This window comes from Pristiophorus japonicus, chromosome 17 (assembly GCF_044704955.1).
Source record: "Pristiophorus japonicus isolate sPriJap1 chromosome 17, sPriJap1.hap1, whole genome shotgun sequence".
Taxonomy (NCBI): domain Eukaryota; kingdom Metazoa; phylum Chordata; class Chondrichthyes; family Pristiophoridae; genus Pristiophorus; species Pristiophorus japonicus.
This window is the reverse complement of record NC_091993.1, coordinates 118,456,123-118,481,690: the sequence shown is the minus strand read 5'-3', so window position 1 is coordinate 118,481,690 and position 25,568 is coordinate 118,456,123. Positions and strand designations below refer to the sequence as shown.

The 25,568-nt window shown below is 46.6% G+C and overlaps 1 protein-coding gene across 3 annotated transcripts in view; it reads right to left on the bottom strand.

Annotated features, from left to right (window-relative positions):
* LOC139228058 (transcription factor SOX-13-like) overlaps positions 1-25,308 on the bottom strand; it is a 193,893-nt gene extending 168,585 nt beyond the window's left edge. For all 3 annotated transcript variants that reach the window (XM_070859212.1, XM_070859215.1, XM_070859214.1), the window contains exon 1: positions 25,061-25,308. The gene's annotated coding sequence lies outside the window, so the exon portion shown is untranslated. The remainder of the gene's footprint in view (positions 1-25,060) is intronic.
* Positions 25,309-25,568: the final 260 nt, after the last annotated feature.

Genomic DNA, 25,568 nt, shown 5'->3' with positions numbered 1-25,568 from the left:
GACACAAACAACCTTCCGGTTATAAAAGGGGTCGGGGGGTCTAGTAAGGAGGAGGAACTGAGGGAAATCCTTATTAGCCGGGAAATTGTGTTGGGGAAATTGATGGGATTGAAGGCTGATAAATCCCCAGGGCCTGATGGACTGCATCCCAGAGTACTTAAGGAGATGGCCTTGGAAATAGTGGATGCGTTGACAGTCATTTTCCAACATTCCATTGACTCTGGATCAGTTCCTATAGAGTGGAGGGTAGCCAATGTAACCCCACTTTTTAAAAAAAGGAGGGAGAGAGAAAACAGGGATTTATAGGCCGGTCAGCCTGACATCCGTAGTGGGTAAAATGATGGAATCAATTATTAAGGATGTCATAGCAGTGCATTTGGAAAGAGGTGACATGATAGGTCCAAGTCAGCATGGATTTGTGAAAGGGAAATCATGCTTGACAAATCTTCTGGAATTTTTTGAGGATGTTTCCAGTAGAGTGGACAAGGCAGTTGATGTGGTATATTTGGACTTTCAGAAGGCGTTCGACAAGGTCCCACACAAGAGATTGATGTGCAAAGTTAGAGCACATGGGATTGGGGGTAGTGTACTGACATGGATTGAGAACTGGTTGTCAGACAGGAAGCAAAGAGTAGGAGTAAATGGGTACTTTTCAGAATGGCAGGCAGTGACTAGTGGGGTACCGCAAGGTTCTGTGCTGGGGCCCCAGCTGGTTACACTGTACATTAATGATTTAGATGAGGGGATTAAATGTAGTATCTCCAAATTTGCGGATGACACTAAGTTGGGTGGCAGTGTGAGCTGCGAGGAGGATGCTGTGAGGCTGCAGAGCGACTTGGATAGGTTAGGTGAGTGGGCAAATGCATGGCAGATGAAGTATAATGTGGATAAATGTGAGGTTATCCACTTTGGTGGTAAAAACAGAGAGACAGACTATTATCTGAATGGTGACAGATTAGGAAAAGGGGAGGTGCAACGAGACCTGGGTGTCATGGTACATCAGTCATTGAAGGTTGGCATGCAGGTGCAGCAGGCGGTTAAGAAAGCAAATGGCATGTTGGCCTTCATAGCAAGGGGATTTGAGTACAGGGGCAGGGAGGTGTTGCTACAGTTGTACAGGGCATTGGTGAGGCCACACCTGGAGTATTGTGTACAGTTTTGGTCTCCTAACCTGAGGAAGGACATTCTTGCTATTGAGGGAGTGCAGCGAAGGTTCACCAGACTGATTCCCGGGATGGCGGGACTGACCTATCAAGAAAGACTGGATCAACTGGGCTTGTATTCACTGGAGTTCAGAAGAATGAGAGGGGACCTCATAGAAACATTTAAAATTCTGACGGGATTAGACAGGTTAGATGCAGGAAGAATGTTCCCAATGTTGGGGAAGTCCAGAACCAGAGGTCACAGTCTAAGGATAAGGGGTAAGCCATTTAGGACCGAGATGCGGAGAAACTTCTTCACCCAGAGAGTGGTGAACCTGTGGAATTCTCTACCACAGAAAGTTGTTGAGGCCAATTCACTAAATATATTCAAAAAGGAGTTAGATGAGGTCCTTACTACTAGGGGGATCAAGGGGTATGGCGAGAAAGCAGGAATGGGGTACTGAAGTTGAATGTTCAGCCATGAACTCATTGAATGGCGGTGCAGGCTAGAAGGGCCGAATGGCCTACTCCTGCACCTATTTTCTATGTTTCTATGTGTCCTGGCCAATATTTATCCCTCAATCAACATCACAAAAAACACATTCTCTGGTCATTGTCACATTGCTGTTTGTGGCAGCTTGCTGTGCACAGGCTGGCTGCCGCGTTTCCCACATTACAACAGCGACTACTCTCCAAAAAGTACTTCATTGGCTGTGAATCACTTGGGTCGTGAAAGGCGCTATATAAATGCAAGTCTTTCTTTTTCCTTTTTAATCCTATGTAAAAGCAGTCAGTCCGTGTATCAACCCCCAACAGGGGCATTTATCCAATTTTTTTTTTTTAATGATGAAGAGCCTTTTAAAGATTGAAAATCTTGATTGCCACAATCTCACAACCCATTGCCAACCCGATGCTGAGCACTCTCCAGAGTCTGGAAGGACCAACTATGCCACCATTGCCATAGCGGTGGTAGATACCAAATGTAGCTCCTATTGGGGCATCTGGAAAAGGAAACAGGAACTTTAAAAAATGGCTGCGTTTATTTGTACTGCCAAAATGGCCACCTTGTCTCTGATTGGCTCTCCATTATCACATGACCTATTGCAGATTGATCCGCTTGGAGGATAAACCACACCTTGAAGTTATACATATATCTCTTACTATTTGAAATAGGATAAAACAGCAGCCAAATACATAGACCTTTATCTCACGGCCCTGGTCTGCATCCAGCCCACACACACACACACACACACACACACACAGGAGGTGGCAATCTCATCTCTCAGATAGGGATCAAGAGTCCCAAGGGGATGGAATCCAGACTATATTCATCCAGTTCCCACATCACGCAAGAGTCCACAACATTGAAGTTATCCCACAACACAGCACTAGGTCAGTGAAACAATACAACTGGATTGACTGTTGTTCGAAGATCACACAGCTAAGTTTCAGAAAAGGGCCAAAACGCTCAAAGTGCATTGCTAGCCAGATGATCCACTGCAGACGAGGGTGCCGAGCCTGTTCTGGAATAAGGGAAGGATTTAAAAAAAATAAAAACTGCAGTTTTCAAAAATCACAGCTGGTCCGATGGCTGAACGCACAGTGCAGTGCAGTACACACCAGGCTCTATCCCACCAGTCTATGTTGTGTTAGTTGATCTCGGGGCATCAGCTGTGGTGCCAATGGCACCCTGAAAAACACCCACCCATCGACACGGAGCGAGGACTGGGCTGAAACAGCAAGTGAACAGCCTGCCAACTGACCGCTCTAAGTGGAGGAAGAGCATCCGGGAGGGCGCTGAGCACCTCGAGTCTCGTCGCCGAGAGCGTGCAGAAACCAAACGCAGGCAGCGGAAGGAGCGTGCGGCAAACGAGGCTCCCCACCCACCCTTTCCCTCAGTGGCTGTCACAGGTTGGACAGAGAGAGACTGCAATTCCTGTATTGGACTGTACAGTCACCTGACAACTCACTTTTAGAGTGGAAGCAAGTCTACCTCAATTTCGAGGGACTGCCCATGATGAGGCTCACACATGAAATGGGAGCAGGAGCAGGCTGTACGGCCCCTCGAGCCTGCTCCACCATTCAATATCATGGCTGATCTTCGAACTCAACTCCACTTTCCCGCCTGATCCCCAGATTCCCCTAGAGTCCAAAAATCTATAGCTTTCAGCCTTGAAAGTACTCAACAATTGAGCCTCCACAGCCCTCTGGGCGAGAGAATTCCAAAGATTCACCACCCTCTGAGTGAAGAAATTCCTCTTCATAGTCCCCTTATCCTGAGACGGAGACCTCTAGTTCTGGATTATCCAGCCAGGGGAAACAGCCTCTCTGCATCTACCCTTGTCAAGCCCAAGAATTTTGTATGTTTCAATGAGATCACCCCTCATTCTCCGAAACTCCAGAGATTATAGACCCATTCTTCTCAATATGAAGGACCACAGGCACATATTGCAACAAGGAGACAGTGCTCCAAGCCAGGAGCATAGATTTGTAATATTTACCTCACTATGCCCTGTGTCTTTAAGCACGAGGGAGAAGGGAACAGAGGTAAGGGTTAGATGAAGAGAGGTGGGAGGAGGCATATACACCGGCCAAATGGCCTGTTTTTCTTTTACTGTCGATTGGCGCACCAGACTTGATAGAGGTGTTCAAAATCTCGAATGGTTTTGAAAGGTTAAATAAGGAGATACCGCAACCTTGGTGTCATATTTGACCTTTAAATGATCGTCATAGAAATTTCTATGTTTCTATATCTGCACCATAACTAAGACTGCCTATTGCCACCTCCATAACATCGTCCGTCCCCGCCCTTGCCTCAACTGCATCCAGCGGCAGATGGATCAGTAACCAGAGAACACAAATTTAAGGTAATTGGCAAAAGAACCAGGAGGTGACACGAGGAAACTGGATTGTTTTTTTTTAAAAACACAGCGAGTTGTGGAGATCTGGAATGCACGGCAGGAAAGGGTGGTAGAGAGTCAATAGCAACGTTCAAAGGAGAATTGGATAAATGCTTGAAGGGAAAAATACAGGGCTATGGGGCAAGTGCAGGGGACTGGGATTAATTGGATAGCTCTACCAAAGAGCGGGCAACTGGGCTGAATGGCCTCCTGCTGGGCTGCACAATTCTATAATTCTAGGATGTGAATGGCTTCCGACTTTATAATGAATTTGCTCACAGGACATCGGGGAGCACAGTTGTAATGTCGAGCCGTAGCTGAACAAATGGCGATTAGCCTGTCCCCCGACCCTGTGAGGCCACTGAAGTACATCCTGTGGGAAATTAAGACAGACTTGCATCTCTATAACGCCTTTCACGACCACGGGACATTCCAAACGCTTTACAGTCAATGAAGTACTTTTTGGAGTGTAGTCCCTGTCGTAATGTGGGAAGCGCGGCAGCCAATTTGTGCACAGCAAGCTCCCCCAAACAGCAATGGGATAATGACCAGATAATCTGTTTGTGTTATTTTGATTGGGTGATGAATATTGGCCCAGGACACCTCGGTTAACTCACCCTGCTCTTCTTCAAAATAGTGCCACGGGATGTTTTACGTCCACCCGAGAGCACAGACGGGGCCTCGGTTTAACGTCGCATCCGAAAGATGGCACCTCCGACAGTGCAGCACTCCCTCAGCACTGCACTGGGGGCGTCAGCCTAGATTTACATGCTCAAGTCCCTGGAGTGGGGCTTGAACCCACAACCTTCTGACTCAGAGGCAGGGGTGCTACCCACTGAGCCACGGCTGACACATGTATGACCTAAATATGAAAACCCATGGAACAGTAATAGCTTGTAAACTCCCGAGGTCAATTAGAGCCACTTGCAAATTTCTGCTTCCAGGTCAAAAGAACCCAGCATGATAAAAAGATATATATAATACCTGTTTTGTACCTGTAAGCAAAACATGAGACCTTGGAATGTGATGCCAATGCTCTTTATATGACAAATCAGATAAATAATGATGGGTGGGGAAAGGGCATTTGTTATCCTGAAGACCATGCAAACATATTTTTGAAAAATTGCAGTTTTAACTTTATGTTGAACCAACAAACAAATCTGAAAAGATTTCAACAATGCAATTCGACTAGAAAGTTACTGAAAGACAGAGACAAAGAGAAATTGCACTCTTTTCTTAAAAGCAGGAGTGCCGTGAGATTCAATGAACAACATGTCAGGAATTCGCACTCAATGCGTATAATTCAGAGAGAGAAAAAACCAGGCAGGGCTGATGACTACATATTTTGACTGATCAGGGATGATGGGGATTTTCAGGAAGTTTGATCACATGGGCCATTGAAATCCCCACTATCGATCATTTTAATGTCAAATAAACTCGAAAATGCTAAAACAAAATTTGTTCCTTAAATTTAATTAACAACAGGAGACATTTTAGATCCCTCCCCTTAGTGCATGCCTATAGTACGTGAAAGGTGGGAGGAGGCTCGTGTGGAGCATAAACACCGGCACAGACCTGTTTCTGTAATTTCAATGTAATGAAAGAAAAGACTCATATCTATTTATATAGCGACTTTCACAACCACCAGACGCCCCAAAGCGCTTTACAGCCAATGAAGTACTTTTGGAGTGTAGTCACTGTTGTAATGTGGGAAACATGGCAGTCAACTTGCACGCAGCAAGCTCCCACAAACAGCAATGTGATAATGACCAGATAATCTGTTTTTATGTTATGTTGATTGAGGGATAAATATTGGCCAGGACACCGGGGATAACTCCCCCTGCTCTTCTTCGAAATAGTGCCGGGGGATCTCTTACGTCCACCTGAGAGGGCAGACGGTGCCTCGGTTTAACGTCTCATCCGAAAGTCGGCAGCTCCCACAGTGCAGCACTCCCTCAGCACTGCACTGGAGTGTCAGCCTAGAATGTTTCGTAACAGACAATCACTTTCACACAATGTACATTTATATAGCGCCTTTAACGTAGTTAAACATCAGCCAAGGCGCTTCACTCCGTGGGGCCAGTTGCCCAAGTTGCCGTTGCTGTCAGCTGCTCTTCACTTTAGAAAAAAATGCAGCTGTCACGGGGACCTAATTAAGGCGCTTCAACAACAACAAATGGCATTTATGCAGTGTCCTTAATGTAGTAAAATGTCCCAAGGCACTAGATACGAAAGCATTACCTAACAAAATTTGACACCGAGCCACGTAAGGAGATATTGGGACAGATGAACAAAGGCTTGGTCAAAAGAGGTAGGTTATAAAGTGCGTCATGGAAGAGAGAGGCAGGGAGGTTTAGGAAGGGAATTCCAGAGCTTAGTGTCTAAGCAGCTGAAGGCACGGCCGCCAATGGTGGAGCGACGAAAATCAGAGATGCGTAAGAGGTCAGAATTGGAGGAGCGCAGAGATCTCGAAAAGGTGTAGGGCTGGAGGTGGTTACAGAGACGAGGATGAAAATTTGGATGCCAGACCAGGGATCAAGTGAGTACAGGAGAGATGAGTGAACAGGATTCGGAGAGAGTTCAGACACTCTCTTAATCCTGTGAAATAAGAGTTTGGATTAAATTCTAATTGGTCATCACTGGCACTCGTGGTTGATGGCAGACACATACGCCCCAGACTCGGGCAGGCTCGAGGGGCCGTATGGCCTACTCCTGCTTCTATTTCTCGTGTAGACTGCGGCCGATGTGCACGGGTTTGTGTAGACACAAGCGAAGCCACAACATTGAAAGCGAACAGGCGTTCCCAGGTCTCGGCAATTCGCTTCCTAATGAACCGTCACTTTGTGAAGTGGATGTAACACTTCTGGTTGAGAAATAAACAAGGGTTCTTCATGGAGATAAGAGACCAACTGGGCTCCAGGGAGGAACCTCACAAGCAGTCATACTGACCACTCAAAGGATAGCTGAAGAAAAGAAGGCAAGAACGTTGGTGAAAATGCTCTCGGCAATACTTAGACTGAGCACGTGTTTCTATAAAATTCGGCAGTGGACTATTTATTGGAGCTCATTTGTTTGCTTCAAACGAGTTAAGGAAAGCATTAAAATACACGGAGGAATTTCACGCAAAAACGGTCTTCCGCATCCTCGTAACTTGTTTATTGCCTCTCTCAGGAGATTACATGGCTGGAGAGGGGAGGGGAAGGATAGGGGAGGAGGAGAGAGGAGGATAGGGGAGGAGGAGGGAGGATGATAGGGGAGGAGGATAGGGGAAATGTTTAGCCATGGTGCTCCGGCCAACATAGTGTGGGCCAGACTTGATGGACCAGCTGGTCTTTTGCTGTCCATCCATTTCATATGTTTCTTTATATTTTAAGACACTCAAAGGCACAACCGTGGCTCAGTGGGCAACACACTCACCTTCGAGTCAGAAGGTCGCGTGTTCAAATCCCATTCCAGAGACTGGAGCATAAAAGTCTAAGCTGATATACCAGAGCAGTGTTGAGGGAGCGCTGCACTGTTGGAGGTGCCGTTAAACCAAGACCGCCCTCTCAAGTGGCCATAAAAGATCCCATGGCACTATTTTGAAGAAGAGCAGGGGAGTTAGCCCCAATGTCCTGGACAATATTTATCCTTCACCCAACATCACAAACAGATTATCTGGTCATTATTACATTGCTGTTTGAGAGATTGCTGTGCGCAAATTGGCTGCCGTGTTTCCTACTTCATCATCATAGGCGGTCCCTCGAGCGAGGATGACTTGCTTCCACATGAGTTCACCAGATGTTTCAATGAAGGACCCGATGTTCCAGTCCTGAACTCCAATTGAGGGGGTGGAAGATGCCTGTGCGTGGATTTTTTTTTAAAAACGTGTGGTGACCGTTGCACACCAGCCATCACATGGACTTGACAAAGCAAGGCCTTTATCCAGTGGCAAGGGTTAACCAGGACGACTGGAGACCTGCTCTGCTACACGGACCTAGTGCACACACATATCGCAGTGTGGGCTGGGCCCATGCTGCCCCTGGGCCCTCGCCTCTTCTGGGCCCTGTACCCTCATTCACCGCACCTCCATCATGATCTCCCTCTGCACCAAACATTCGGCGAATCTCCGTCATGGTTTCCTACATTACAACACTGACGACACTTCAAAAAGGTCCCTCGTTGGCTGTATCACGTCTTTCTTTCTACAACACAGAACGGTGCAATCAGTGAAACCACTGACACATGACCAAATGGCCTCTTTCGATTGTCGGTTATTGATCTCATGAATCCACCGACATAAACCGTAACCCCGGGTAAAGGAATGCAAATTGCCACACGGCAGTCTCACAGTTACTGTTCCACGGGGGGGGGGGCAATTGGAAATGTCAAAACGGAGACTGATAGATTTTTGTTAGGCGAGTGTATTAATAGATACGGAACTAAGATGGATAGCTGGAGTTAGGATATAGATTAGCCATGATCTAATTGAATTACGGAACAGGCTTGAGGGGCTGAATGGCCTCCTCCAGTTCAGACATTCCGATACAAAAGCAAAATACTGCGGATGCTGGAATCTGAAATAAAAACAGAAAATGCTGGAAATCTCAGCGGGTCAGGCAGCATCTGTTAACGTTTCAGGTCAGTGACCCTTCAACAGACGTTCCTATGCTCATTTTGAGCCTGAAAATCTTGCACAATTGACTATTGTGTGGATAGCGGCTTTTCTGCATTCATGCCAGGAAACCGAGAATGTATGCAGCGCACTCTCACGAAAGAGCGGCCAGACACTGAATGCAAAACTACCCTACAAAACAATCCCTACTCCTGCAGACATCCCATAATTCGGTCTGAGAGCTTGTGCGCTCTCGGTCCGGTTCTACTCTCTTGCATGGTTTGTTGCTTGGGACATGGGAATAGGCCTGGGCTATTTAACCCCTTCAGCCTGTTCCAACCATTCAACGATTATCTGCCCCACCTGTGACAGGGACAGTGGTTCTTGTATTGGACTGTTCAGCCACCTAAGGACTTGTGTTTAGAGTGGAAGCAAGTCTTCCTCGATTCCAAGGGACTGCCTATGATGATGACTCTCTTCTACAAATCTATTGCCCCAGAGTCCGGCGCACGGCCTATGACACAGTCTCTCACGTCCCACTGGATGCAAGAGAATTGGATTTCTCCTCCGATTTCCACTCAGCCCATTATGCGGGAACCGCTTGCTGCCCACAAGCTCCCTCTGCCCGTTGCTCCTTCTCAGAGCAAAGTATGGCACCTCACGGCACAGCCCCCGTGAACTGGCACTGCCAGGCGAACTGCAGTGACTGGTACTTCAGAGTCAGATCCAAGTGCAACAGCGCCTTCAGGAGCTCCACAATGGAGATGAATAAAATAATAATTTTTTTTTTAAAAAAAACACAGAAAACCCTCCACTTGGAACTGAAGAAAGACCAAGTGGTCTGAGGTCCATTTTTGGAGCCTCACAGAACGGGAGCCCGTCCCCAAACCACCTGCGAAGCAGCAACAATGACCTACCGGTAGGCAGGCAAAGCCAACCCCAAGCAATCAGGAGGGCAAGTTGCATAAATGTGGTTTGTATTCCCCCTGGGTGGTCCGTTCAAGGTCTTCAAGATGATAAAGGGACACTATCGCCTCTGGTGGGGGGAAATCCAGTAAAAAAAAAAGGGGCATACTCTCAAAACCAGAGCTTGGCCATTTAAGAGTCAGGTCAGGAACCATTTTTTCCCACACAAAGCGCAGTGGAGATCTGGAAATCTCTCTCAGATACTGGGTCAATTAAGTATTCGAGACCAATCATGGAATATGGAGCAAAGCTAGGTAAAGGGAGTTAACGTACAGATCAGTCATGATCGAACTGAATGGTGGAACAGGCTGAAGGGGTTAAATAGCCGAGGCCTATTCCCATGTTCCAAGCAACAAAATTCCTAGCAGCCAGCTTGCTCCCACCAACCCAACTGAAATCCAGACACTGAGGCCAAATTGCTCAATCCAATCAAAGTCAAGTAACAGCAAGCAGTTAGGAAGGCAAATGGCATGTTGGCCTTTATTGCAAAGGGGTTGTACTACAAGAATAAGTAAGTTTTTATACAATTGTAGAAGGCTTTCGTGAGAGCACTGGGAGAACTGTGCACCATTTTGGTCTCGTTATCAGGAAGGATATACTTGCCTTCGAGGTGGTGCAACGAAAGTTCACTAGATGAGAGTGTTGTCCTACGAGGAGGGATTGAGTAGATTGGGTCTATCGTCTGGAGTTTAGAAGAATGAGAGGTGATCACATATAAACAGACAAGATTCTGAGAGGGATTGCCAGGCTAGATGCTGAGAAGTTGTGTCCTCTGGCTAGAGAGTCTAGAGCGGGGGGGGGTAGTATAGTCTCAAGATAAGGGGTCGGCCATTTAAGACTGAGATGAGGAGGAATTTCTTCACTCAGAGGGTTGTGAGTCTTTAGAATACTCTACCCTAAAGGGCTGTGGAAGCCAAGTCACTGAGCATATTCAAGGTTGAGATTGTAGATTTCTGAACTCTAAGGGAATCAAGGGATATGGGGATCGGGCAAAAAAGTGGAGTTAAGGTAGAAAATCAGCCAGGATGTTAGTGAATGGCAGAGCAGGCTCAAGGGGCCGTATGACCTACTCCTAGTTCTTTCTTAAACTTATTACAGCAAGCTACCCCTGTCCAATACATGCAGTGTTTTGAAACAGTACAATAGATTCATAAAACTTAATGCAAACTTTTCAAACCTCAACCCAAAGAATAACCCTACCCCCATCGTTGTTTACCCCATTTGCATTATTGTGGCTGAAATTTCTTTTGATTGAAGAAAACTGAACTTTTATTTTTTTTGCCATTGTTCTGTTTCTTTCCAAATTCCTTATTTGACATCTCATTTTTAAATCATTGACTTCAGGTTTTATTGGAGTTGGTATGCTTTGTACCCAACTTGCTCTCGGTAGTGTCCTCCATTCCCACGTGAATTTATACAGTAATGGCCCATCCCACTCCAGAGACTGGAGCACAAAAATCTAGGCTGACACTCCAGTGCAGTGCTGAGGGAGCGCCGCACTGTCGGAGATGCCGTCTTTCGAATCAGTCGTTAAGCGTCTGCCCTCTCAGGTGGGCATAAAAGATCCCGCGGCACTATTTTGAAGAAGAGCTGGGAAGTTACCCCGGTGTCCTGGGGCCAATATTTAATCCTCAAATCAACATAACAAAAAACAGATTATCTGGTCATTATCATTGTTGTTTGTGGGAGCTTGCTGTGTGCAAATCGGCTGTTGCATTTCCCACATTGCAACAGTGACTACACTCCAAAAAATACTTCATTGGCTGCAAAGCGCTTTGCGACATCCGGTGGTCATGAAAGGTGCTATATAAATGCAAGTTTTTCTTTCTTTCAGATAGTAGCGATGACGCGATTCTTGGAGGGCGGCTGCATCCTTGTCCCACATCCTCCGCCAGCTGATTGGAGGATAAATATTGGCCAGGACACCAGGGATAACTCCCCTGCTCTTCTTCGAAATACCATTGGATCTTTTACGTCCACCTGAGAGAGCAGATGGGGCCTCGGTTTAATATCTCATCCGAAAGACGGCACACCTCCGACAGTGCGGCACTCCCTCAGCACGGCAATGGGGTGTCAGCCTAGATTTTTGTGCTCAAGTCTCTGGAGTGGGACTTGAACCCACAACCTTCTGGTGCAGAGGGGAGGTTGCTACCCAGAGGCATGGCGGACACTCCAGAGGCCACTTCCCCCCTCCCCACTACACCAATGTCATGGAGCCTGGCATTACTAGCCCATTCGAACAGTTAACTCCCACTCCACTAACACCCACAAATACTTTTACAGCATCCTGAACCTGCTGAATAAACTCTAACTCTGTACAGTTACACGTGGAGTAATCCCTACCTTGCTAAATAAAGCTTTCCCCCCCCCCCGAGTAATGGGGAATTTAAGCAAAGTGTCCACTTCTCTTATGGCAGAAACCTGTTTTTCCTTGGCTTCTTTCCCCAGTGCGGTATCTGGGCCCAAATTTGCCCAGGAGTTGCTCCGTTTTTTTTTGGAGCAACTTGATTTTTCTGGAGTACCTTAAAAATCCCCATTCAGCACATTCAATTTGCGCCAGTGTAAGTGAGTTCGATAGGATTTTTTAAAAGTTTTGTTTTTTTCCCCAAAAGGGGGCATTACCAGCCACCTACACCTGTTTTGGCCATTTAAGCCAGTTTGGACAGCTAATAGTTGCTCCAAACTAACTTAGGCCAGTGTATGTGGCCACTTGTGGCCGCACAGCAGAAAACCCTTGCGGAGAGTTAAGAAATCAGCGCAGGTAGCCAGAGATAGGCCGGGGGGGGGGGGGGGGGGCGGGAGGGGTGAGGGAAGCGGAGAGGACCTTATAAAGCACTTAACACCTTCACAATAACACTCAAGAAGCATAAAAACCATCAATAATAAATTTTTAAAAACTTAAGTCCTAACTTGGCCTGGGAAGTCAGCGGGCCAGCCGGCTGGTGCGGGAGGCCACTCGGCCGGGGATAGGTACGGGCACATCGTGACGCCACTCGGCCTGGGATGGGGCGGGACATCAGGTTCCACGCTTCAGAGGAGCTACTGCGCATGCGCGAAACCTCCAGTGCGCATGCGTTGAGCTGCCGGCACTCTTAAGCGCAGGGCCCTATCTCCGCCCCCTAATTGAATTGCCTCGCCGTGCCAAGCACAAGGACAGTTGACAGAGCGGGGAGAATACGGGGGATATCGTTTTGTCGCCATTTTGAGCGTAGGACGTCGGCACACCTCACGAGTGTGCCGAAAAAACCGGAGGGCCAAATTTGGGCGCTCTCTCTCTCTCTCTCTCTCTCTCTCTCCCCCTCTCTCTCTCTCTCTCTCTGATGCTATAACCAGCTAAGAGGGTCTCCCTCCCTCACAGGCTGCCCCAAGCAGTGCTCGCCTCTCCCCAGCATGCACTGAGTGGAGCTGAAGGGGCAGGTGATCTGCTCACATGCACCATCTGCTGAAGCCAAACACTAGCAAGAGCAGGGTAATACTGCAACGCTCGATTCTAGGAAGACGCGATGGGGGCGGAAGGGGAGAAACAAGAGTTTGAAAGCCAGCAGTGCAAGCACCAACCCATCCCCCACAACACTGGTGCACATGTTGCACTTCGGAGCTCAGGTATCATCGTTCACCTTCCGGGATTGGCCACCATCCAGAGCCTGGAATTTCTGGCTTGCAACCCAAAAATTCTACATGCAGTTCTCACCTTTGTCTCACACTGCTGCAAGCAATACTTGCTCAAAGTTAGCACCGGCCGGTTTCCTTGGCACTCCAGTCCTTACACTTATCTCTGCAGGAAACCATCTTTCAACATACGATGGTTTTAGTGGTTACAAGGCAGAGGCAGGTACAACAAACAATTTTTCATTTCAACAATGTGACAAAAACGCTTGGCTTTGCTGGCGCAGACAGTTACAAAAGCAGTCATCCTCCTTGTACTCGACAGCCTTTGTTGTGCTTACTGGACAAAGCCCCTCAGACCTGTAATGTTGGACATCGTTACCCGAAATCGCCCAGGAACTCGCGTCCAATGGGCCAATGAGGATTCAAAGTAGGCGGCAGAGTGCAGTTCTGATGCAGATGCTGGGAGCTGTACAAATACAGAGGCAGAAGAGACACTAAATCCAGATCGATTTCTCGCAGGAACAGGTGGAGGCCGTTCAGCCCCTCGAGCCTGCTCCACCATTCAATGAGATCGTGGCTGATCTGCGACCTAACTCCATATACCCGCCTTTGGCCCCATATTGCTCAATAACTTTGGTTAACAAAAAGCTATCAATCCCAGATTTAAAATTAACAATTGATCTAGTATCAATTGCCGTTTGCGGGAGAGCGTTCCAAACCGTTTGTGTGTAGAAGTGTTTCCTAATTTCACTCCTGAAAGGTCTGGCTCTAATTTTTAAGACTATGCCCCCTAGTCCTAGACTCCCCAACCAGTTGAAATAGTTTCTCTCTATCTATTCTATCTGTTCCCCTTAATATCCTAAAAACTTTAATCAGATCACTCGTTAACCTTCTAAATTCCAAGAAGTACAACCCTAATTTGTGTAATCTCTCCTGGTAACATTTCATCTCTGCCTGCTCTAATCTCTAGTTGTATATGACTTGGGGACACACAAACTTTAAAAACAAATCATTTTGGGGAGGTGGGTGTCACTGGCAAGGCCGGCATTTAGTGAATCATTCCTAGTTGCCCTTGAGAATGTGGTGGTGGGCCTTCTTGAACCGCTGCAGTCCGTGTGGTGACGGTGCTTTTAGGTAGCGGTTTCCAGGACTTTGATCTAGCGACGGCGAAGAAATGTCGATACAAGTCCAAGTTGGAATGGTGCGTGACTTGGATGGGAACTTAGATGCGACGCACCTGTGGCCTGGTCCTTCTAGGTGGTGAAGTCACGAGGTTGGCAGGTGCTGCCAAACTCTGGATAAACAGGTCAGAGAGGCTGTAAAGCTCCAGGTTAGATAATCCAAGTTGAGGATGAACAAACTGATCAAAAGCAAACGTCAAATTTGACTGGAACTCAAAGCAGAAACTCAATACCGAAACATCAGGTTTAATCGGCTTAAAGTGGGCTCGCTTTTAAACACTAGGGGCCCAATTTTCCCCAACCCCTTTTCTCGGCACACTTACCCTAAATGCGCCGACTTTGCGCGCTGGAAACGGCGCCGAAAAAAAGTGTCCCCATTCTGCTGAGTCTCCAGTGTCCCAGCGTGGCGTAGCTAAGTGAAGTGTGGGGGAGGGGGCGGATCAATAGGCCAGCGCAGAAAACGCTGCCGGCATCTGCGCGCATGCGCAGTGAAGTCTGCGCGCATGCGCAGTGAAGTCTGCGCGCATGCGCAGTGAAGTCTGCGCGCATGCTCCTCGCCCGCCCAGCGTGTCCTGCGGGCTGTGAGCAGGACCCGCTACTCGCCGCCCCTATCCCCGACCGAGTGGCCTCCCGCAGCGGCCGGCCGGCTCGCTTACTTCCCGGGCCGAGGTCGGACGTGAGTTTTATTTTTTTATTTATTGATGGTTTTGCTTTGTTTAGTGAGGAGAGTTTTGATGGGACTTTAAAAAAAAAAAAATTCTTTCTGGCATAAAAGGTAGGACTTCTATTTTTTTTTTTTACTTGTTATTGATTGATCGCTTATTACATTTTGTGGTTTGTTTAGTGCTTTGTAAGTCTTGGTGCAGGGCCGCTCAGCTTCCTTATATTTTTTATTTGTTAACTAATTGCTTATTTTCGTGCTTTGTTTCGTGCTTTGTAAGTCCTGATGCTTTAAATGTACTAACCTGCGCCGAATTCTTAACTGTTTTTCAGAGCTGGCCACATACTCCAAATCGACTTAGGTCAGTGTAAGTGTCAGCTGTCCAAAGTGGCATAAATGGCCAAAATTGGCATAAGTGACAGGGAACATCCCCTTTTGAAAAAAAAACGAGAAAAAAAAAAAATCGGACCTAACTGAGTTACTCTGGAGCAAGTTTATTGGGGAAAATGTTGTTTTTTTTATAAACTTATGCCAGAAAAACCAACTGACTCCAAAAAAATTGGAGCAAGTCATGGCCAAAACTGGGCCCAATGATACAACCCAGCAAGGATCTTGGAATCCTATCAGCTGTTTCGGTGACGGCTCAAGAGGATGCTCACCATCTGAACAACTACATACTCCTACAGCAGGAGAGAAATGCAGGAAAAGACACCAACATTTTGGAGTCAAAAGCAAAGAAAGATAAATAAGCTGCAATACTACCACGTGTGTGTAAACCTCGGCATCACTGAATATTTGGACAGGATTAATTAAACGACAGCAAAAATACTTAGGCCTTGGGAAACATAATTCAAACCACCACCACCACCATCATCAACTTGTATTTTATATAGCACCGTCAACGTATGAAGCATCCCAAGGCGCTCCACAGAATTATTATGAGATAACAAATTTGATGCCGAGCCGCACAAGTAGAAATTAGCGCAGGTGACCAAAAGTTTGAACAATAAGGGAGTCAAAGGTTATGGGGAGTGGGTAGGGAAGTAGAGTTGAGGCCAAGATCAGATCAGCCATGATCTTATTGAATAGCGGAGCAGGCTCGAAGAGCCGATTGGCCTACTCCTGTTAGAGACAGTAATTCCCGTATTGGACTGTTCAGTCACCTAAGAACTCACTTTGAGAGTGGAAGCAAGTCGATTTCAAGAGACTTCCCATGATGATTATGTTCTTATGGTCAAAGAGGTATGTTTTAAGGATTGTCTTGAAGGAGGAAAGAGAGGCAGAGAGGTTTAGGCAGAGAGTTCCAGAGTTTGGGGCCTAGGCAACAGAAGACATGGCCACCAATGGCTGAGCAATTATAATCAGGGATGCTCAAGAGGGCAGAATTAGAGGAGCGCTGAAACCAAGGCAATAGTTTCGGAAATGCAAACTGCAGCAATATGGCAAATGAAAACCATCGCCATTAATCAGAACCAGGGCAGTTTACAGCATAGATGGAGACCATTCGGCCCACTGTACCAGTGATATTTTGCTAGGACAATCCAAAAATGAATCCCACTGTCCCAGTCTCTCTCCAAAGACCCCCACCCCACCCATCCCAAATACTTAGCCAATTTCTCCGCTAAAAGACGCAATGGCCTCTGCCTCAGCGAGTCCCAGTAATAAAAATATTCCATGCTCCAATAATTCACCCTGCAGCTAATAACGGAGCGAACTTTTGCTTTCTTTGTCATTCTACGGAACACAATCACCGCCGACACCTTCAGAACACACAAAATTCATGCACCGCACATAATTTACGGAGAAATGACGAATGTCGATCTGTCCCGTTTGTCTGAATTCGGCAATCCAACAAAGAGCGATATCAGCCCGAGAGCGAGGCTTCATGTAATGCACAACCTGCCTGCAACCCCCACCCCTGCCCACATCCACCCCGCCCCCTACCCTCCTTCCCCCCCCATCTCCCCCTCCTCCCCCCTCCTCCTCCTCCTCTCCCACCCCGCCCCCTACCCTCCTTCCCCCTCCATCCCCCCCCCCATCTCCCCCCTCCTCCCCTCCTCCCCTCCCACCCATCTCCTACCCCGCCCCCTACCCTCCCCCCCATCTCTCCCTCCCCATCCCCTCCATCCCCCCCCATCTCTCCCTCCCCATCCCCTCCCCTCCCCCATCTCTCCCTCCCCATCCCCTCCCCTCCCCCATCTCTCCCTCCCCATCTCCCCCTCTCCCCCTCCCCCTCCCGCCCCTCCCTCCCTCCCACCCCGCCTCCTCTCCCACCCCGTCCCCCCCCATCCCCTCCCCTTTCCCCCCCGCTCCCTGTCCCCCTCCTTGCCCCACGCCCTGCTCCCATCACACACTGTGTGGTCAAAACTGTATAACCAAGACCACAATTTTGACCCCGAGCTCTGGAACTCCCTGCCTAAACCTCTCCTCCTCTCTTTCCTCCTTCAAGACGATCCTTAAAACCTACCTCTTTGACCACAAGAACATAAGAAATAGAAGCAGGAGTAGGCCATTTGGTCCCTTGAGCCTGCTCCGCCATTCAGTAAGATCATGGCTGATCTAATCATGGAGTCAGCTCCACTTCCCTGCCCACTCCCCATAACCCTCGACTCCCTTATCGTTCAAGCTTTTGGTCACCTGCGATAATTTCTACTTGTGCAGCTCGGTGTCAATTTTGAAAGAAAGAATTCAACACGCGTCTGGCTCGAGGGGCCATCTTATGCAACAAATAACTCAATATTAAATTTGAACTGCAGACTAGGGAATATTCAACAGCAGTTCGTTCTGTATGCTGGGCCCAGAGCTTCGAAGGCACAAAAACTCTCCGACAAGCGCTCCGACAGATAAATCGGTGTCATTTCCTCTTGAAGACAACAGATTAAAAAATGTCAAAAACAAAAATAAGCTAAAACAACTACCCTTCAGGCAAAAAGAAACTCACTCCAAGAGGCCACGGCGAGACATGTCAGGCACTCACAGACACAGACAGCATGACCCCAAGCAACTACAGCAAGGGTCTGCACTGCACGGAAGCATTGATGGTGGGGGAGGAGGCTGGAAGGAAATTAATCCTTATCAACTTCGAATTGCCCATTATATCTACGCATACGATAACCTATCCACTTTTCAATAAAAGAATTATAAAATAAAGTCGCCTGTTCAATATTAATTCAGGTCACTGAGCCACCCAGCTGCCGTCGAACTCATGTAGACACAAGTTGGGGTTAAAGATGGTGAAGAGTTAACACTATTTCCCCAGTGCCAGCCTACACCCTCAAACAAAGTCACAAAGACATAATCAAGGTTCCCCACCCCACCCAGTGCCGGTGACTATCAGGTCCGTGTGCTGGGCTGGTGTCGCCAGAAACCAATTGATTGACACCCGTTCTCCTCACCTTCCGCCCAAAACAAAGCTGGAGTTTTAAAACTTTGCTCCTACAAGGAGGTGCTGCTTAACTTGTTTTTATTTATTTATTTATTTATTTATTTTAAATCGAGGTATGACTGATTCTATGTCCATTTCAACTTCCCACGGAGAATGCACACAGACACAATGTAGAATGGTGCGTCTAGAAATTAGCCGCAAAAGTGGTGCCACCCCTCCCCAGAACTCCCCCCACCCCTCCCCCCAAAAAATCCCTCCTTCAAAATGGGAAAAAGAAAAGTTATTCCCCCCTCCCCCCCCCTCCCCCTCATTTGCAAAGGGGAACTGGATAGTTTTGAATGGTTAGCAAAGTTCATCAGATTCACTTTCATTGTTAAAAATAAAAGCATACGATTTGTTTCCGACTGGACCACGTACACGGTAGCAAAAATATTGTCCCTCACATCCGCACTCTACACCAAAGCTGTGGTCACTATAGTGCCAATCACACCACCATTGTCACCGTGGGTGTCAAAATTGAACAGCATTAAAAAAAAAATTGAAGAGTCGATAAATAACTGAAAGAAAATGAACGTTGCTGAAAAGAGGCCGTATTGGATACCGAGTAAATAATGTACTCATACAAACGCAAACTGTGGTCCTCTCCCATTGTAGACTCCACAATGCTGTTGTAATCATTTGTTTTTTTAAACATTATGTATTCTGGATTCCTTGCACGTACAGCTTTAACTACGGACATTTTTTCGGCCTCTAACTTTTAATAGCACTCTCTTCCTCAGACTCCTACACAGCCCTAGCCGGGCCTTGCATTTCTGCAGGCCAAGGAGGCTTGGCTTTAAACTTAACTCAAAGAGGCAAGTCAAGCAATACCACAAAAGACATTATAACGCAAGCAAAACAGGCAAGTTTTTAAAAAAAATAAAGACAAATTTGTTTCAGATCATTTTCACCGCTACAGGTAGATCCCAAAGGGATTAAAAAGATACGACTCACTCCCTCCGCCCCGACTGCAAAACTCTCGTCAGGCAAACTCTGCAGACACGTGCGTTTAAGAGGCAGCCGAGATCAAACCCCGGGGTCACGCATAACGGCAATTCTATCTCCAGAATATGCTATCGAGTCTACCATGAGGAAATAAGAGCACGGTCTTGAGCTACAAATGATTGTCAGCAGGTCTGAACCCAGAGCAAGTGGCTTTCAGATGAAAACAGCCTCAAATTCGGATTCCTTTAGCAGTTTAATTTCGATGTTTTGAGAGGTACATATATTTTTTTTAATTCAGTCGGCCAAAATTTAGCAGATTCATTTGAAACAAATTCGTCTAGGGACAAATTAAGAGTTGAAAAAGCACTGCGATTTAGTGGAAGACTAGGATATTATTATTAACAATTTGAAGCAGATTAAGTTCCACCGTCGATGCATTTGAACAGGACTCAATCAGATGAACCCTCACCTGCTGGAATCAGAAACTTTCCCCAAATCTTACCCTCTACCAACTGGGATTTCAACGCGAAAGGCCCTTTGAACCAACTGAGCTGGTCAGTCAATCAGAGGACGGAACGACTCGAAATCAATCCGAATCTGCTGGTAAAGTCCCCACTCCCCACCCAGCTTGCTCTCTGACCAAGACCATGGCTCGACACGGCACTAAATTAAATTCAGAGTGCTGGCAAGTTCGCTTTGAGGTTCTCCCTTATTTATTGCACGATGGATTCAACTGATCATCTGGTACCCCTTTTTAAATTGGGCTGGCACGGGTCTGAATTTACCGTCCGCCCATACACGGCGAGATTTTTTTTTGATACAAAAAGAAACAAAAATCGCACCCGACACAAAAGCAGCAAACTAAGGGCCGAGTGAACTTCTGTGCTGCCCCAAAGCGATGCCGTTATTTGCCAGAGTACCAGGAGCTGTGCCGGTCACACTGTATAAACAGGATGTCACCGTATACAATGTGCAGCCCAGTAACAGCCAGGCGGCAGCAAGACTTTCAGTACCTCACCTGACACAACAGTATTCTTCCAATATTCATCCACTAGCAGTGGTAAATCGATTACTTACAGCCGACTCCCGGGGACAAACTGAGAACCCTGCTCCCATCCCACCGCTTTATAGATCATTGCTGTATTTTCCATCAATTTTCCGATGACACCACGCATGGTGACATATACACATTCCATTTCCACCCCGGCAGGAACCTCACTCGGTATCTTGTCCGTACAATGCTTAGCCTGCACACCCTTGGCCCACTCGCTTTCCTTTTCCGTTTTACTCCAGGTTGTCCCAACCTACACCATTCACACTACCCACCCCTTCACCCCACAGTGCCAACCTGTGCAGCTCCCTCCTTCCCCACCCCACTCATCTCGTGCATACTTTAACTATCCCTTTCTCCAACAATGCCAGCCCTTTCCCCTCGCCCAAAAGTACCAGTCCAATTTAGCACGGTTAACACCTTAAAATGAATACTTCCCGCAATCGGAATCAGCTGAAACAACAGAGTAGGAATAACATCACACACACACACACACACAAGCACCATTTCTCCTATTCTGCTCATCCCCACCCTGGACTAAATTCAGTTCTGGGTAAAAGTCTTTGATGGCACCCGCTGTGTGAAGTGGTGCCCTATTAGAATCACCCCACAGCCACGTTAGTAAAACCAGCCTGATCCTTTCAGGGGTCTTAATGACATCCCAACTAGAAGTTCCAATTTTCCGTCAGACTCAAGTCGAAACCCATCTCCTCAACCCCAGAGGGATCGTCAAAAATCAAGAGCGTCAACGAGAAGGGGAACGACGACCTTTTAACATGAACCCAAAATAAAGTGCAAAGTCAAACAGAGGCTGAATCCACCTACAGACCTTTTTTTAAATAAAAAATATAAAATATAATATATATATATTTTTTTTTAAATCCTTCTCCGTGCAGTACTGTTGCCAATCCAGCACTATCGGTCTAATTCAGTTTCAAACCAACTCCAAACTCCAGACATACACATTCCAACGACTGAATCCCTATTTTCAAAGCAGAGCAAGATTTCACAACACCCGCAAGCCTGGATGGGGTGGGCGCAATTTCCCATTGTAAAAATGGAAAGGCACATTTTAATTTGGATTCAGAATAATCAAAAAGCTGTATGTCGCGTGATCACAAAATTGGTCGCCCTTTACTACAAGGCCTCCCAATTTGAGCAGTGTTCAGAGGCGGATGAATCCTGTGCCACAGATGCGAGCACTGAGGTCTCAGAAACACACATGAATATACCATCCCATGGCTATTGTTCTCGGTGCTGAAGTAAGATTGCTCCATGGCCTTTCAGACCATTCTCCTGCTCTTTCAACACCTACTGATTTCCACAATAGGGAGCTCTTTTCACCAACAAGAAAAAGGTCCTGAAGCAATCACACGACAGCCTTGAAACTAAAAAACCGTAATGCAATCACTTCCAAAATATTTGTTTAGAGCACTTACTGAGTGACAATTTTTTTTTGAAAAGACACATTACCCAGACACCACGGTCAGGATGGTGAAATAAATCAATGGAGTTTCAGCGACACTGAAGGAGAAAAGAAAAGTTTGGAACTGTGGAAACTCCTGGGTTTTACAAAAAAACTCCTTTCCACCCTCAAAAGCTTCAAGGTTGCAGAGAGTGAGAGAGAGCGCGAGGGTGGCACAGAGAGAGAGGCAGAGAGAGAGAGAGAGAGCGCGAGGGAGGCACAGAGAGAGGGAGAAAGAGACATAGAGAGAGAGGCACAGAGAGGCACAGAGAGAGAGGCACACACACACACACAGGTCCAGGTCCCAGGGCAGTGCAGCAGACACTGGACTCCAAGACAGCATTACAAATTATGTTATGGCCCTTTTTAGATTAATCAACAAAGCCGTACTCACACAAAGAACCTTATTCTTTTTTTTTAGTAGGCTACGAGTGTCTTTTTCCCATTTGCTCTGCACACACACTTGTATATTGTGGTCCTTTTTATTCTCCTCTTAATTCTGGTTTTATAAGACAAGGAGGCTCTTGCTGTGGAGCCTTGTAAATAAGTCCATGGCCGAGACTCATTTGCCCAATGGAAGCTGAGCTGGATTAGCAACTCTTTGTTTGAACTGGATAAGGGGCCCTGTGTAAACAGTAAATAAATAATTCTGAGAATGATATTAAGAAATGGAAAGTTACAGAAAGCTATCTGTTGTAGGTGATGATTACTTCACAATAGAAAATGTGCTTCAGTGGACTCCAGCTGTATAATAATGCTCTCGGCAAACTTTTTACAAAGAAAAGTACTGTGATTGTGAAACAGTAGTGATGATTTTTTTTTATATACATCACAACCATTACAGCAGATATCACACACTTCAAAGTACTGGCTCCAATATTTGATGTATTCAATCCAATATTGCCTTCCATTGTACAGCTGTCCCCAACAGGTAAACTCACACCTTTCAAAAATATCTCGTTTAACTTCAGGATATTTTCAAATTTCCTCTAAACTAGCTGCTGACGACAAAAAAGACTTTCTGCTTCAAATGAATTGGTGACGTCCCTTACTCAGTTTCTTTGGTGGGGCTGGAGTTGTTTTCAGGAGGTATGGGAAGGGGGGGGTGGGGGGTGAGCGGGCAGAAGAGACTAGAGAGAGAGCGAGAGATGTCATTCGCCAATATATATTTAGACACACAAAGCATTGGGGTCAAGGAATCCACTCCCACTCTAACTAGACAAATAAAGTGCTGACTGACTAAAAGACATACAAATCAACATTTCTGTCTGAACGAGTAACCATTTACTAGGAAGCAGGGGATCAGGACAACAGAAGTATTTCACGTTGTGGTGCGATTATCCAGGAAACAGCTCTTGCTAAAATTCCCTACACTCAGGTCAGGTCGAGGAGATTGGATAGGTGCTCCCACTGGACGCTGATGTACTCACCTCTGGCCTGCAATGCACTGGGAGCTCCCAGTTGCCCCAATGGTCGCAGTTAATCGACAAGACGTTTTGCATGAATGCATATGGGTATATGGCAAGAATTCTCTGTTCTGGTGCGAGAGTTAACTAAACAACAAAAAGGCAGAACTCACAACCAGCTGCAAAAATTATAAAATAAATTCAGTCACTCACTCATAATATAAAAAGAGCTGGCTCGAAGCAGCTGTGTGAGTTTAAGCACTGTATACCACAGCACGTCTGACAGGAACACAATATTGACCGGGCCACATCCTGCTCGAGAGAGAGAGAGAGAGAGAGAGGGAGGGGGGGGAAAGTACACAGAGAGCAAATTTGGGACACAATGATGGATCTAAACCCAACGCAATCTGTTGTACATGTGCAGGATTAAGCAGGGAGACAGGGGCATGAGAACAGAGAGGGTACTATTCACAGTCCCTTCCAAGTCTCCCCATCTAAAGGCGGCTATATTTCCTACAGTAAAACAATAGCTCCAATCAGACATGATGGAGCGTCCCTCAAAGAGAGAAGGACAGACAAGCTTTAAGAGGGACCACTGCTTAATGGGGGGGGGGGGGTGCTTTTAATAAAAAATAAATCAGGTTGGTCAAGAATTTAAGCATTCTGCCAATTTAGAAAGCTGATCATCAGTGTGGTTCTAAGCTGAACGATTGCAATAAGCAAAATGTTAAAATAAATCAGGGAACAGCAAGCACGATTAAAGGGCAGCAATTCAGATACAACATGAACAGTGATTTATAGTCGGCAGTCCCTTCCTGTCACTAACTTCGATCAGAAATCACCTGGTTATTTTATTAAACACAAGATTAATAGGGCGACACTACTTGTTCAGTGTTTTTTGGGCAACACACACAGCACTGGATTGAAATCAACTGAAAGCATATATAATTACCCCCAAAACAGAGGCTGGAATGTGCTGTGGAACAGAGTCACTCTGTGGTCTATCAATAGACGAACAGGAATTAACACACTAACAATCGTTCCATTTATAGGAGAGGGAGAGGAAAAAAAAGTTGTAATATATAAATAATAAATTGGTTCCTGTAGTTAATGTTGGCGCCAAACGTCCCGTCAACTTTCTTGGGGTTTTGTTCCCCCTACTCTTTGAGCCGCCTAGTTTATAAATAATATTTTATTTTAGGGGAAAAAAATATTTAGGGTACTAAATTATCGATGGCTCCAATTAGAAATCAGACCCTCGTAACTTCCAACCCCACTCACGAAATGTGCGTGAGTGCTTAAAAAAATATTTTGCCAAGTAGAATTGTTGAGGGAAGAACTTTGTCCAAATTAAAACAGAAACATTTGAAACTGCAACTGACCAGCACCGGTCAGATTTCACTCTGCAATGACATTGATTGGTAAAGATGCAAAAGCAAAATAATCTAATTTAAAAATAAAACACACACAATTGAGAGAGAGAGAGAGGGTGGAATTAAGAGTACCGATGTTGTGAAAGGAGGCAAATAAGTGTTGCACTGAACTTTAATCCAGGGCAGTGAAAGTGAAAATGAAATGTACAGGGCATCAGCTCCAGCATTGGGAGCGCGGAAAGAGATAAGGGCAACTTTGGTGGTATTTCCCAGCAGAGACCCCCAGATCCCAGTATCCCCCTGCTTCCCCTTCCCCCCCCCCCCGAGTCCCAGCCCCACTTACAGCGGACACTCCTCGGCTCCTCTGGTCCTTTTGTTCCTTGGAGTCGGCGTTTCCAGTGGGCTCTGGGTGCTGGGTTGGGCTGGGTTAGGTTGGTGCCGGCAAGCCAAGCCAAGCCAAGCAAGCCCTGGGTCCTCCCCGCAGGGGTGGGGTGAATGGGAGAAATCTCACGATTGAGCTCAAGCAGGAGTGGGGGGTGGAATAAGACGGAAGCCACAAAAAAGCACAATCACAGCTCCCAAGTGCGGAGCTGCTGCTGTCTCCGCTCCGATTCCATTGTAACCCACTCGCCGGCACTTAAAGGGGCAAGTCAGCAGCCCTTGGAACCTTTGGCCGACAGCAGCCCAATTAAAGGCGCCGTATTGCGATTGTCATCGGGAAAAGAACAATACATCGCAGGGAGGAAAACAAACACATTGCAGGGAGAATTAAAAAAAATAACATACTGACCACCCCAGGAATATTTTTCTTTCAATTACTTCCTTGTTTCAACTTGCTATTAAAAATGTGT